Raw genomic sequence first — 16228 nt, forward strand, 5'->3', positions numbered from 1 at the left:
CACATGCACCAGAGGATCCATCTGTCGCCAAAGGCCAGGATCTCCCTTCTGTGGTGACTACAGTCTTCTCACCTCGTCGCAGGACGACGGTTCGGAATTCAGAACTGGATTCTGTTAACCAGAGACGCAAGCCTCAGAGGCTGGGGAGCAGTCACTTAGGGGGTGCAGTTTCAAGGAAGATGGTCAAGTCAGGAAGTCATCCTTCCAATCAACATTCTGGAACTCAGGGCCATATAAAACGCCCTTCTGCATGCCTCGCATCTTCTTCAAGATCGGGAAATTCAGGTCCAGTCGGACAATGTGACGGCAGTAAAGTACATAAACCAACAGGGCAGAACGAAAAGCAGGGCAGCAATGTCAGAGGTGTAAAGAATTCTCCTCTGGGCAGAAAGTAACGCTGTGGTGTTGTCAGCGGTCTTCATTCTGGGAGTAGATAACTGGGAAGCAGACTTCCTCAGCAGACACGACCTGCACCCGGGGGAGTGGGGCCTTCACCCGGAAATGTTAAGGTTCTTGACAAGTCGATGGGGATATCCACAGATCGACATGATGGCCTCTCGTCTCAACAAGAAGCTCAGGCGGTATTGTTCCAGGTCGAGAGACCCACAGGCAGTGGCGATAGACGCCCTGACAACTCCATGGTTCTATCAGATGATGTACGTGTTTCCTCGACTTCCTCTGATCCCAAGAATTCTAAAATGAATAAAAAGGGAAAAGGTTTAAGCAATACTCATTGCTCCAGACTGGCCAAGAAGGGCCTGGTACTAGGACCTTCTGGAGATGCTCCTCGAAGATCTGTGGCCTTTCTCTCTTCGGGAGGATCTTCTGCAACAGGGCCCGTTCATCTATCAGGACTTACTGTGGCTTCGTTTGATGGCATGGAAGTTGAACGGCTGATTCTAGCCAGGAGAGGGATCCCTAACAAGGTTATCCCGACTATGATCCAAGCCAGAAAGGGGGTAACGTCTAAGCATTACCATCGTATTTGGAAGAAATACATCTCTTGGTGTGAGAGCAGAAATTATTCTACAGTGGAATTTCATCTGGGACGTTTCCTGCTTTTTCTGCAGGCAGGCGTGGATGTGGGCCTGCGTCTGGGCTCCATAAAAGTCCAGATTTCGGCCTTGTCCATTTTCTTTCAGAAACAATTGGCTTCTCTCCCTGAGGTCTAGACGTTTTTGAAAGGTGTTCTGCACATTCATCCTCTCTTTGTGCCTCCCACGGCACCTTGGGATCTCAATGTGGTGCTGTAGTTCCTCCAATCGGACTGGTTTGAACTGTTACAGGATGTAGACGTAAAATATCTTACGTGGAAGACCGTCACACTGTTGGCCTTGGCTTTAGCAAGACGTGTGTCGGAGCTGGGGGCTTTGTCTACAAGAGTCCCTATTTAATTTTCCATGAGGACAGAGCTGAACTCGTCGGCAACTTCTTCCTAAAGTGGTGTCCGCATTTCACATCAACCGAGTGTTTGTGGTTCCGGTTGTCACCGACACCTTTGCTACTTCAAAGTCTTTGGATGTTGTGTGGGCTTTGAAGGTGTATGTGAAAAGAACAGCTCGTCACAGAAAGTCGGACTTGTTTGTTCTTTATGATCCTAATAAGATTGGGTGTCCTGCTTCAAAGCAGACAATTGCACGCTGGATCAGACTTACTATCCAGCATGCTTATTCCATGGCAAGTTTGTCATGTCCAAAATCTATACAGGCCCACTCTACTAGGTCAGTGGGTTCTTCCTGGGAGGCTACCCGGGGTGTCTCGGCTTTACAGCTCTGCCGAGCAGCTACAGTACTTGGTCAGGTTCGAACACATTTGCTAAGATCTACAAGTTCGATACCTTGGCCTCTGAGGGCCTTCAGTTTGGTCAATCCGTTCTGCAGGAACCTCAGCATTCTCCTACCCGGTTTGGGAGCTTTGGTACATCCCCATGGTACTAAATGGACCCCAGAATCCTCTAGGGCATAAGAGAAAATAGGATTTTAATTACCTACTGGTAAATTATGTACAGATGCCCCCTGCAGTTATGCCCCCAGTACAGATGCCCCTAGTAGAAGCTGCCCCCAGTACAGATGCCCCCTGTAGTTATGACCCCAGTAGAAGCTGCCCCCAGTACAGATGCCCCCAGTAGAAGCTGTCCCTTGTACAGCTGCCCCCAAGTAGTGCCGCTTCACACACACATTTAAAAGAAAAAAAACAAAAACACACACAATATTAACCAGCCCTGCTCCTGCTTCCGGACCGCTAACCTCCGCCTGACCGCCCGCTCCTGGGATCTATGGGAGAGACATCATGACGTCTCACCCATAGCGGCGCTTGCAGCGGAAACCGGGGCTCAGAGTGAGCTACGGCTGCCGCTGAGGGGAAGGTGCCGGCGCCCGCTGGTAACACAACCTCAGCGGGCACCTGGTATCCCCATGTGGCTCACATTCTGTGTTTGATAAGCTAGAGGAGGTTCGATCTGCGTTCCATCTCCAATTGGAACTGATGGAACGCAGTTCCGGCTCACTTTAACCTGTGGGCAGGAGTGTGAATGAAGGAGTAGAGTGATGGAGATGAGGAGAGGCCGGAGTATGAGTGAAGGAGCGGGGTGATGGAGGAGAGGATGTGGTCAAGGTGTGACAGAAGAGTACATTCATAAATTGATCAAATATTTGACAGACCAGACTGCAGCCTGGGGTGCCAGAGCTTGGGTGAGTGCCATCTATCCCAACTAGCCACCCGCTCCCATACTTTTTTTTAACAAAAGTTCTTATATGCCATCAGACCACCCAGGTGCCCCAGATATGCCATCAGGCCTCACCTGCTCCACAGACCCCTTTCCATTTAGGGCTGCTTCATAAATTCATGGGCTGATTTTTATCACAATCCGCCCCTGGAAAGGTCAGACACTGTAAGGAGGGGGATTGTGGGTACTATCACCATCAGGAGGCCAGGACACTGTAAGGGGGTGCTGTCACCATCCGAAGTGCTATCAGTGTTAAGTCCCAGTCAGTACCCTTTCTGGTCCGTTGTCTCCGCAGTCCTCTCATAAGTCCACTGGACGCCGCATTGCCATTTGTATTTTTTTTATTATTATTGCTGTGCCTCATCTATTTCCCTAGCCATATGCTTCAATTCAGCATCTCATTTCTGTTTTTTTCTATAGTTTTACTAACCTCCATTTCCTACCATCCTCATGTCCTGGTCCTACCAGTTGCTCCTCTATTCTAACTTTATTCCCATGTGATCTCTACCCACATTCACTTACCACTTACACTTCTTCCCTGTATGTCTTTCACTCCTTACTCCTCCCTTTTTCCCTCTACCTAATTTCATCTTCCCTCCCTCTCTTTAAAAATACCAACCCTCTCCTTCTATACACTACCTCCCATGTTTTAACTTACAATTCTCCAGTTGTTTATAGCTCTTTGCTCATTTACACATGCATTTGTCCTATTATGACCACTGTTGAGAATAGTTTCAGCGTTGCTCTCGACAGCTAACTCCATTGGAGCTTAGGAGCTACACTAGTGGTTCCCAAACTGTTTTAAATCATGACGCCCTAGAACAGGCATTCCCAACCACGGTCCTCAAGGCACACCAACAGTGCAGGTTTTAGTGATATCCAGGCTGCAGCACAGATGGTTAAATAAAAATAACTACTAATTAAGTCGCCTGTGCCGAAGCCTCGATATCACTAAAACCTGCACTGTTATGGGCCCTACACACATACTGATCCGCCGCCAAGTTGCCCGACGGCGGATACGGGCGACCCCCGTCACCCGGCTTTATAGCACTGCACGCTAATATGGACAATCTCGTCCATATTGGCCTGCATGCATAAGTGACGGGGCACCAACGATTTACGAGCGCGGGGCCGCGCATCATTAATCGTTGGTGCCTACACACAGAATGATATGAACGAGTTCTCATTCATTTATGAACGAGAACATTCATATCGTTCTGTTTTATCTGCCAGTGTGTAGGGCCCATTAGTGTGCCTTGAGGACCGTGGTTGGGAATGCTTGCCCTAGAGTGTCAGAATTTTTTTCACAGCACCCATAGGCCAAAGTTTGTTATTGAGAAATTTTTAAAGAATTAAGAATATTAAATTAAGTAAATTGTCTTTATATGCCATCCTTAGGGTTAATTTTGTGGTGAGGGACAAGATTTGTCCACATATTGTATGATTTACCAGCGCTGTTTTTGCCTATTAAATTGACCATATATCATTTGAATTGGTCCTGGACCACCAACCCCAGGGTGCTACGGCACACAGTTTGAGAACCACTGAGCTACACATTGCAAAACTTTCCAGGAGAGGGATCCTGTGAATCCCTCCCCAGTACACACAACTGGCACATTGACAGCAGGAATAGCATGCACAGCCAGTGCCCAAACCCAGATGTAAAATAATTGCATTAGCAATCACTTTACATTTTAACACATTGTAGAGACAAACTCCTATCAGAGCCCCTTGTCTCTGGATATGATCTATGATAAATCCCAGCAATTTTTCCCATTATGTCTATGTTAATGACTCTATAAAGATTTACATATGCTGATTAATATCTAGCAATGGGCTGTCTTTATAATTATAAAGCAGCCTGTATATAGATGGTCATTATTTGTTAGCACCAGCTCAAGTCATACCTTAATATGGGAGATGGATGGAGCGAGAGAGAGACCGTTGGAGAGAAAACAAAGGAAGATAAAGGCCTATTTACTTTTCTTGTGTGCTCGTTAGAAGGCCAGCCCACTATGTAAATTGCAGGGATATTTGGCACATGTTATGGCGATGATCTGCTAGTGTGTACACTGTACAGAGGAAAGATTAATTGGCCATTGTCCTGAACAACAGATATATCTGCAGATGGCAGTGGTGGTTGGTCAGTGTGTACTAACTGCAGATATATCTGCAGATGGATTGATCTGCAGATATATCGTTAGGTGTGTACCCACCTTTATCGCCTGTACACACTGGCCGACGGACCAGCGTTATATCGGCCGTTCAATAGAACGGCCGATATATCGGCCAGTGTGTGTACCCACCTTTATACTCGACTAGGGATGGCCATCTTTGTGCACGCCATCGATGGCGAAACTGAGTGGCCATCGATGGTCACTAACTATGCTATGGGAGACCATCGATGGTTTCACTCATCAATAGCCATCCCTATTATGTCTGTGAATGACCCGCGGGCCAATCACAGACCGGGGGCAGGACTTCACGGGTGCTGGGGCAGACCTATGCTGTGTGTCCCAGCATCTTTAAAAAAAAATGAAAAAAAAATAAACTATTCGTTTAGGCCAGGTGTGGCGAACCTCAGGCCCGCGGGCCGTATAGGCCCGCAAAGCCACTTAATCAGGCCCGTCCAGGCTCACCTAACCGAGGGAGATGCCGGGCGCCCGCTGAGATTTTGTTACCAGCGGGCGTCCGACTCCTTCTCCTCAGCAGGAGCTCACTCCTGAACTCCGGCTTTCAGCTCAGGCAGCGTACGTGTGCGGCACTACCGTAGTTCCGAGGAGCGAACGGCCAGGCGGAGGGCAGCGGTCCGGAAACAGGAGCAGGGCTGGTGAGTATTGTGGGTTTCTTTCTTTTAATGTGTGTGTGTAAGCGGCGCTACTAGGAGGCATAGCAACTGACTGGGGGCATATCTAATGGGGCATATCAACTGACTGGGGGGATATCTAATAAAGCATATCAACTAGTGATGTGCACCGGAAATTTTTCGGGTTTTGTGTTTTGGTTTTGGATTCGGTTCCATGGCCGTGTTTTGGATTCGGACGCGTTTTGGCAAAACCTCCCTGAAATTTTTTGGCGGATTCGGGTGTGTTTTGGATTCGGGTGTTTTTTTTACAAAAAACCCTCAAAAACAGCTTAAATCATAGAATTTGGGCGTCATTTTGATCCCATAGTATTATTAGCCTCAATAACCATAATTTCCACTCATTTTCAGTCTATTCTGAACACCTCACACCTCACAATATTATTTTTAGTCCTAAAATTTGCACCGAGGTCGCTGGATGGCTAAGCTAAGCGACCCAAGTGGCCGACACAAACACCTGGCCCATCTAGGAGTGGCACTGCAGTGTCAGACAAGATGGCACTTCAAAAAAATAGTCCACAAACAGCACATGATGCAAAGAAAAAAAGAGGCGCAATGAGGTAGCTGTGTGACTAAGCTAAGCGACCCAAGTGGCCGACACAAACACCTGGCCCATTTAGGAGTGGCACTGCAGTGTCAGGCAGGATGGCACTTCAAAAAAATAGTCCCCAAACAGCACATGATGCAAGGAAAAATGAAAGAAAAAAAGAGGTGCAAGATGAAATTGTCCTTGGGCCCTCCCACTCACCCTTATGTTGTATAGGACATGCACACTTTAACAAACCCATAATTTCAGCGACAGGGTCTGCCACACAACTGTGACTGAAATGACTGGTTGGTTTGGGCCCCCACCAAAAAAGAAGCAATCAATCTCTCCTTGCACTAACTGGCTCTACAGAGGCAAGATGTCCACCTCCTCCTTATTGTCCGATTCCTCACCCCTTTCACTGTGTACATCCCCCTCCTCACAGATTATTAATTCGTCGCCACTGGAAACCACCATCTCAGGTACCTGTGTACTTTCTGGAAGCAATTGCTGGTGAATGCCTCCACGGAGGAATTGATTATAATTCATTTTGATGAACATCATCTTCTCCACATTTTCTGGAAGTAACCTCGTACGCCGATTTCTGACAAGGTGAGCGGCTGCACTAAACACTCTTTCGGAGTACACACTGGAGGGGGGGCAATTTAGGTAAAATAAAGCCAGTTTGTGCAAGGGCCTCCAAATTGCCTCTTTTTCCTGCCAGTATACGTACGGACTGTCTGACATGCCTACTTGGATGCGGTCACTCATATAATCCTCCAACATTTTTTCAATGGTGACAGAATCATATGCAGTGACAGTAGACGACGTCAGTAATCGTTGGCAGGTCCTTCAGTCCGGACCAGATGTCAGCACTCGCTCCAGACTGCCCTGAATCACCGCCAGCGGGTGGGCTCGGAATTCTTAGCCTTTTCTTCGCACCCCCAGTTGCGGGAGAATGTGAAGGAGGAGCTGTTGACGGGTCACGTTCTGCTTGACTTGACAATTTTCTCACCAGCAAGTCTTTGAACCTCTGCAGACTTGTGTCTGCCGGAAAGAGAGATACAACGTAGGTTTTAAAACTAGGATCGAGCACGGTGGCCAAAATGTAGTGCTCTGATTTCAATACATTGACCACCCGTGAATCCTGGTTAAGCGAATTAAGGGCTCCATCCACAAGTCCCACATGCCTAGCGGAATCGCTCTATTTTAGCTCCTCCTTCAATGTCTCCAGCTTCTTCTGCAAAAGCCTGATGAGGGGAATGACCTGACTCAGGCTGGCAGTGTCTGAACTGACTTCACTTGTGGCAAGTTCAAAGGGTTGCAGAACCTTGCACAACGTTGAAATCATTCTCAACTGCGCTTGAGTCAGGTGCATTCCCCCTCCTTTGCCTATATCGTAGGCAGATGTATAGGCTTGAACGGCCTTTTGCTGCTCCTCCATCCTCTGAAGCATATAGAGGGTTAAATTCCACCTCGTTACCACCTCTTGCTTCAGATGATGGCAGGGCAGGTTCAGGACTGTTTGCTGGTGCTCCAGTCTTTGGCATGCGGTGGCTGAATGCCGAAAGTGGGCCGCAATTCTTCGGGCCACCGACAGCATCTCTTGTGCGCCCCTGTCGTTTTTTAAATAATTCTGCACCACCAAATTCAATGTATGTGCAAAACATGGGACGTGCTGGAATTTGCCCAGATGTAATGCACGCACAATATTGGTGGCGTTGTCCGATGTCACAAATCCCCAGGAGAGTCCAATTGGGGTAAGCCATTCTGCGATGATGTTCCTCAGTTTCCGTAGAAGTTGTCAGCTGTGTGCCTCTTATGGAAAGCGGTGATACAAAGCGTAGCCTGCCTAGGAACGAGTTGGCATTTGCGAGATGCTGCTACTGGTGCCGCCGCTGCTGTTCTTGCTGCGGGAGGCAATACATCTACCCAGTGGGCTGTCACAGTCATATAGTCCTGAGTTTGCCCTGCTCCACTTGTCTACATGTCCGTGGTTAAGTGGACATTGGGTACAACTGCATTTTTTAGGACACTGGTGACTCTTTTTCTGAGGTCTGTGTACATTTTCGGTATCGCCTGCCTAGAGAAATGGAACCTAGATGGTATTTGGTACCGGGGACTCAGTACCTCAATCAAGTCTCTAGTTCCCTGTGAATTAACGGTGGATACCGGAAACACATTTCTCACCACCCAGGCTGCCAAGGCCTGAGTTATCCGCTTTGCAGCAGGATGACTGCTGTGATATTTCATCTTCCTCGTAAAGGACTGTTGGACAGTCAATTGCTTACTGGAAGTAGTACACATGGTCTTCCGACTTCCCCTCTGGGATGACGATTGACTCTGAGGGAGTTGGTGGTGTGGTTTGCAGGAGCTTGGTTACAAGAGGAAGGGATTTAGTGGTCAGTGTACTGCTTCCACTGTCATCCAAAGTTTTTGAACTTGTCACTGACTTCTGATGAATGCTGTCCAGGTGACGTATAACGGAGGATGTTCCTAGGTGGTTAACGTCCTTACCCCTACTTATTACAGCTTGACAAAGGCAACACACGGCTTGACACGTGTTGTCCGATTTTGTGTTAAAATAATTCCACACCGAAGAGGTGATTTTTTTTGTAATTTGACCAGGCATGTCAATGGCCATATTCGTCCCACGGACAACAGGTGTCTCCCCGGATGCCTGACTTAAACAAACCACCTCACCATCAGAATCCTCCTTGTCAATTTCCTCCTCAGTGCCAGCAACACCCATATCCTCATCCTGGTGTACTTCAACAGTGACATCTTCAATTTGACTATCAGGAACTGGACTGCGGGGGCTCCTTCCAGCACTTGCAGGGGGCGTGCAAATGGTGGAAGGCGCAACCTCTTCCCGTCCAGTGTTGGGAAGGTCATGCATCGCAAACCGACACAATTGGACTCTCCTTGGGGATTTGTGATTTAGAAGAACGCACAGTTCTTTGCTGTGCTTTTGCCATCTTAACTCTTTTAAGTTTTCTAGCAGGAAGATGAGTGCTTCCATCCTCAGGTGAAGCTGAACCACTAGCCTTGAACATAGGCCAGGGCCTCAGTCATTCATTGCCACTCCGTGTCGTAAATGGCATATTGGCAAGTTTACGCTTCTCCTCAGAGATTTTGATTTAGATTTTTGGGTCATTTTACTGAGCTTTATTTTTTTGGATTTTACATGCTCTCTACTATGACATTGGGCATCGGCCTTGGCAGACGACGTTGATGGCATTTCATCAACTCGGCCATGACTAGTGGCAGCAGCTTCAGCACAAGGTGGAAGTGGATCTTGATCTTTCCCTATTTTACCCTCCACATTTTTGTTCTCCATTTTTTAATGTGTGGAATTATATGCCAGTAATATATCAATAGCAATGGCCTACTACTATATATACTGCGCACAACTGAAATGCACCACAGGTATGGATGGATAGTATACTTGACGACACAGAGGTAGGTAGAGCAGTGGACTACTGTACCGTACTGCTATATATATAGTTATACTGGTGGTCAGCAAACTGTGCAAAACTGAAATGCACCACAGGTATGGATGGATAGTATACTTGACGACACAGAGGTAGGTAGAGCAGTGGCCTTCTATACCGTACTGCTATGTAGTATATACTGGTGGTCAGCAAACTGTGCAAAACTGAAATGCACCACAGGTATGGATGGATAGTATACTTGATGACACAGAGGTAGGTAGAGCAGTGGACTACTGTATCGTACTGCTATATATATAGTTATACTGGTGGTCAGCAAACTGTGCAAAACTGAAATGCACCACAGGTATGGATGGATAGTATACTTGACGACACAGAGGTAGGTAGAGCAGTGGCCTTCTGTACCGTACTGCTATGTAGTATATACTGGTGGTCAGCAAACTGTGCAAAACTGAAATGCACCACAGGTATTGATGGATAGTATACTTGACGACACAGAGGTAGGTAGAGCAGTGGACTACTGTACCGTACTGCTATATATATAGTTATACTGGTGGTCAGCAAACTGTGCAAAACTGAAATGCACCACAGGTATGGATGGATAGTATACTTGACGACACAGAGGTAGGTAGAGCAGTGGACTACTGTGCCGTACTGCTATATATATAGTTATACTGGTGGTCAGCAAACTGTGCAAAACTGAAATGCACCACAGGTATGGATGGATAGTATACTTGACGACACAGAGGTAGGTAGAGCAGTGGCCTTCTGTACCGTACTGCTATATAGTATATACTGGTGGTCAGCAAACTGTGCAAAACTGAAATGCACCACAGGTATGGATGGATAGTATACTTGACGACACAGAGGTAGGTAGAGCAGTGGACTACTGTACCGTACTGCTATATATATAGTTATACTGGTGGTCAGCAAAATTCTGCACTGTCCTCCTACTATATACTACAATGCAGCACAGATATGGAGCATTTTTCAGGCAGAGAACGTATAATACTGGTGGTCACTTGTCACTGGTCACTGGTCAGCAAAACTCTGCACTGTCCTCCTACTATATAATACTGCTGGTCCCCAGTCCCCACAATAAAGCAATTAGCACACTGAGCACAGATATTTGCAGCACACTGAGCACAGTCAGATATGGAGCGTTTTTCAGGCAGAGAACGTAGATATTTGCACTTGCAGCAAACTGAGCACAGATATTTACAGCACACTGAGCACAGATATTTGCAGCACAATTTGCAGCCCACTGAACATAGAAACGGAGAGGACGCCAGCCACGTCCTCTCACGATCATCTCCAATGCACGAGTAAAAAATTGAGGCGACGCGCGGCTCCTTATATAGAATCCGAATCTCGCGAGAATCCGACCGCGGGATGATGACGTTCGGGCGCGCTCGGGTTAACCGAGCAAGGCGGGAGGATCCGAGTCTGCCTCGGACCCGTGTAAAATGGGTGAAGTTCGGCTGGGTTCGGATCCCGAGGATCCGAAACCGCTCATCACTAATATCAACTGACTGGGGGCATATCTAATGGGGCATATCAACTGACTGGGGCATATCAATTGACTGGGGGCATATCTAATGGGGCATAACAACTGACTGGGGGCAGGCTAATTTTTAAGTTGATAATTTTTGTATGGCCCCCGAAGGATTTTATAAATATCCAAATGGCCCTTGGTAGGAAAAAGGTTCCCCACCCCTGGTTTAGGCTAAGCTATCGAGGTAGAGAAACCATCTGGTTCTCTCCCATTGATGACAAAACTATTCTACATTTGCCATAAACCATCGATGATTAGTAATCATCGATGGTCAATGGCCATCCCTAGACTCGACTTTCGCCAACCCAGGCCAGCACACAGCAGCATGTGGTGTGGAGAGAGGTTGCTGCAGCAGCGCTAGAGTAGTAGGGATGGCCATCAATACGTTTCCTATCGATGGTTACAATCGGGGGCAGCCAACCATCAATAGTATGAAACTTTTGAATGTTATACCTTCGATGGTTTATACCATCGTAATTGCACGCGTGCACGGAAGAGCCTAGTGACGGCTGCAGCTGCGCTGCACCTGCAACTCTACCGTCTTAGCCTCTACCACTTCCACTTATCTTATCTTATCTTATCTTACCCTTTCTGTGAGCTCATTTTTCCTTAAATTTCCCCTGAACCTGCCTCCCTCCAGTTTCAGTGTATGTCCTCTAGTTCTAATATTTCTCTTCCTTTGAAGAATGTTTCCCTCCTGAACTTTAAAACCCTTGGTATATTTGAAAGTTTCTGTCATGTCCCCCCTTTCCGGGTAAGTTTTGTGATGTAGGCCATGCACCATTTTAGTTGCCCTTCTTTGTACACTCTCTAATGTATTTATATCCTTCTGGAGATATGGACACAGTATTCCAGATGGGGCAGTACCAATGACCTATACAGTGGCATTATTACTTCTTTTTTTCCTACTACTGATTCCTCTCCCAAGCATCTGACTTGCCTTTCTCTTTGCTTTGTTGCATTGCTTCCTGCCTTTAAGTCACTTGAAATCCCTTTCCTCCTCAGTAGTTTCCATTATAGTACCCTTGATATTATACTTAACCTTTGGGTTTTTGAGACCCAAGTTCATAATTTTGCATTTCTTAGCATTAAACTGTAGTTTCCACGTTCTTGACCATTTCTCAAGCCTACCTAGGTCATCAATCATTTGTTTTACCCCTCCCGGTGTGTCTACCCTGCTGCATATCTTTGTATCATCTGCAAAAAGGCATACTTTCCCTTCAACACCATTTGCAGTGTCACCAACAAAGATATTAAAGAGAACTGGTCCAAGTACAGATCCCTGGGGTACTCCACTGGTAACATTTCCCTCCATAGATTGCACTCCATTTACTACAACTGTCTGTTTCCTATCCTGCAACCAGGTTCTTATCCATTTAACTGTTTTATAATCCACCCCTATGCTTTCAAGTTTATTTAGCAGTCTGCGATGTGGGACAGTGTCAAATACCTTACTAAAGTCTAGATATGCTACATCTACAGCTCCCCCTTGATCTATTATTTTCGTCACAGAGTCAAAAAAGTCAATCAGATTTGTTTGGCATGATCTCCCACCAGTAAATCCATGCTGTTTTGGATCCTGTAAGTTGTTTGATTTAAGATATTCCACAACTCTTTCTTTTAATAATTTTTCCATTACTTTCCATACTACTGATGTAAGGCTTACTGGTCTGTAGTTACTTGCTTCTTCCTTTCTTCTACTTTTGTGCAGTGGAACTACATTTGCTCTTCTCCAGTCCTCTGGAATGGCACCTGCATTTAGTGACTGGTTAAATAATTCTGTTAAAGGTGTCACCAGCAGATCTTTTAGCTCTTTTAGTATCCTTGGGTGTATCCCATCTGGCCCCATTGATTTATCCACTTTTAGTTTTCAAAGTTCCATTAGGACCTTCTCCTCTGTAACTGTACATTCATCTACCTTATTTTATATGAATGTCCTTGCAACTTAACTGTGGCCCCTTCCCTTCTCCTTCTGTAGTAAATACTGGGCAAAAATAATTATTTAGGTGATCTGCTACTGCCTTGTCTCCCTCCACCAAATGCTCACTCTCTGGGTGGAATTCAAATGTTTGAAAAGTCAGTTGGGTGTTTGTTTTTTCCTATCTAATTGTTTTTTTTCCTGTCTATTAGATAGGAAAAAACAAACACCCAACCGACTTTGTCAAACATTTGAATTTCCCCCTCTGTCTTAAGTCTTATTATTCCTCCATTTGATTTTCTCCTTTCACTTATATACTTTAAAAAAGTTTTCCTCCCTTTATCTACTGACTGGGCCGTTTTCTCCTCAGCTTCTGCCTTTGCACATCTGATAATTTTCTTAGCATCATTTCATCTGTCAAGATACACCTCTTTGTCGTTATTATTTTGAGTCTGTTTGTATTTCCTTAAAGACATCTTTTTTGCTTTCCCACTTGTGATAGCCCACTAGTATTAGGTATGCAAGATCTGCAGTCACCGTGTATAGTACATCACCCTTACCTTGCCCCGGCTGGTCATGGGTTCAGGCACAGTTACCAGAGGGTCCCCTGAAGAATCAGGTCTTTAACTACAAGTACATTGTGGGTGTGGACTACAGGTGTCGGTGCAGCGCATAAAGAATTGGGCGCCAGGCCATCTCAGATTAACAGCATAAAGTTTATTTAAACATCAAACAGGGAGATTGCAGGGATAACTTGTGAACACTCCTCCAGCACAAAGCATAAGTTACAGTGGATCACACATCAGGGCACCTCCTCCAGCGCATCGCTTAGTCACAGCGGCATATACATGGCAAACAGCATTACGTACCAGGGCATTCTGTGACCAGTAGTGCTACACATCAGGTGACCGTCTCTCTCTCTCTTACTTAGCGAGGATTCTTTTCCTTGGGGGCGCTTACTCACGCAGCGTGGCTTTCCGACCACTTCACCCAGATACCTCTCGAGATACTTTTCCATGTGGGCGCTTACTCACGCTGCGTGGCTTCCGACCACTTCACCCAGATACCTCTTGAGACTCACACCATTAGCACACTTTTCTCCTGGCATCACCCTTTCACTGGATTCTGCATACTGCTGCTCTCACACTGCGATGTCTCCCTCTGTCATCAAGTGCTTTGCTGTGGCTGGCATCTCTCCCCACCTAAACATGTGGGGAGCCCTCACTGGGGCTACATCTTTCTGGCTAAATTCACCTCACTGTCTGCTCACTCTCCTCACTGACTGTCCTCTCCCCAGGCTGCCGCAGGACAACCTTTTTATAACCCTGCATTCCCAGGTACACATTCTATCTGGGATTTCCCGCTCTGTGTTTCCCGCTCTCAGTTTCCCGCTCTGAGTCTGCAAATGAGTGAGTCATGCCCTTTGCATTTTGCAGACTAATCTGTATAGCTATGAGCTGTGCTGTTAACTCCTTCTGTGCTGCAAGCCGTAGGCTGCTGGCACAGTGCTATGCAACTCCAGCAAACATTTTACTTTTATTAAAGTCATGCTGGCACCTGTAGTGCCACAGTTGATTTGGGCTGCAGTTTCAGGGTATCACATGCACCCCTGCTGAAATCTTGCGTGTCCTCACGCAACAGCAGTTTTCAACATAACATATAATGACAGTACATGTGACAAAAAAAACAACAATCACATATTCAGGAAAACATGGCATGTCAAACATCACATTACATACAAATCACATATTCTGTTGCGGTTTTCAAACGAGTTACAGTCCAGAGTCACATGTGATAGTAAAATGTTCCAGACATCTTGTGGCAATTGCGCCAAACACAGAGAACCTGCCCTCGCCTGCCCTTGTCTCCCCCCACGTCTGGGTCAAAAGAGACAGGTGGCTCTCGTGGGCCCCTCCCATTAAACAAGTTTCTCCAACTTTAGGAAAATAGATATAGGGGACTACATTCCCCTTGCGATCCTTGGCTCTTTCGGACACTCAGAAATGGCCAAACACAGTGCCCCCAAGGGTGTTGCTCCGACCGGGTGCACTGCATAGTCCCGAGGTCCTGTTACATAAGTTAAACCTCCACAAATATTGCCCTTAGAGCCCCACGTTGGTAACCATGTTTGCTCGTATCCTGTTCGCGGACGCCAAAAGTGATAGCCCACTAGTATTAGGTATGCAAGATCTGCAGTCACCGTGTATAGTACATCACCCTTACCTTGCCCCGGCTGGTCATGGGTTCAGGCACAGTTACCAGAGAGTCCCCTGAAGAATCAGGTCTTTAACTACAAGTACATTGTGGGTGTGGACTACAGGTGTCGGTGCAGCGCATAAAGAATTGGGCGCCAGGCCATCTCAGATAAACAGCATAAAGTTTATTTAAACATCAAACAGGGAGATTGCAGGGATAACTTGTGAACACTCCTCCAGCACAAAGCATAAGTTACAGTGGATCACACATCAGGGCACCTCCTCCAGCGCATCGCTTAGTCACAGCGGCATATACATGGCAAACAGCATTATGTACCAGGGCATTCTGTGACCAGTAGTGCTACACATCAGGTGACCGTCTCTCTCTCTCTTACTTAGCGAGGATTCTTTTCCTTGGGGGCGCTTACTCACGCAGCGTGGCTTTCCGACCACTTCACCCAGGTACCTCTCGAGATACTTTTCCATGTGGGCGCTTACTCACGCCGCGTGGCTTCCGACCACTTCACCCAGATACCTCTTGAGACTCACACCATTAGCACACTTTTCTCCTGGCATCACCCTTTCACTGGATTCTGCATACTGCTGCTCTCACACTGCGATGTCTCCCTCTGTCATCAAGTGCTTTGCTGTGGCTGGCATCTCTCCCCACCTAAACATGTGGGGAGCCCTCACTGGGGCTACATCTTTCTGGCTAAATTCACCTCACTGTCTGCTCACTCTCCTCACTGACTGTCCTCTCCCCAGGCTGCCGCAGGACAACCTTTTTATAACCCTGCATTCCCAGGTACACATTCTATCTGGGATTTCCCGCTCTGTGTTTCCCGCTCTCAGTTTCCCGCTCTGAGTCTGCAAATGAGTGAGTCATGCCCTTTGCATTTTGCAGACTAATCTGTATAGCTATGAGCTGTGCTGTTAACTCCTTCTGTGCTGCAAGCCGTAGGCTGCTGGCACAGTGCTATGCAACTCCAGCAAA

This window comes from Pseudophryne corroboree, chromosome 2 (genome assembly GCF_028390025.1).
Source record: "Pseudophryne corroboree isolate aPseCor3 chromosome 2, aPseCor3.hap2, whole genome shotgun sequence".
Taxonomy (NCBI): domain Eukaryota; kingdom Metazoa; phylum Chordata; class Amphibia; order Anura; family Myobatrachidae; genus Pseudophryne; species Pseudophryne corroboree.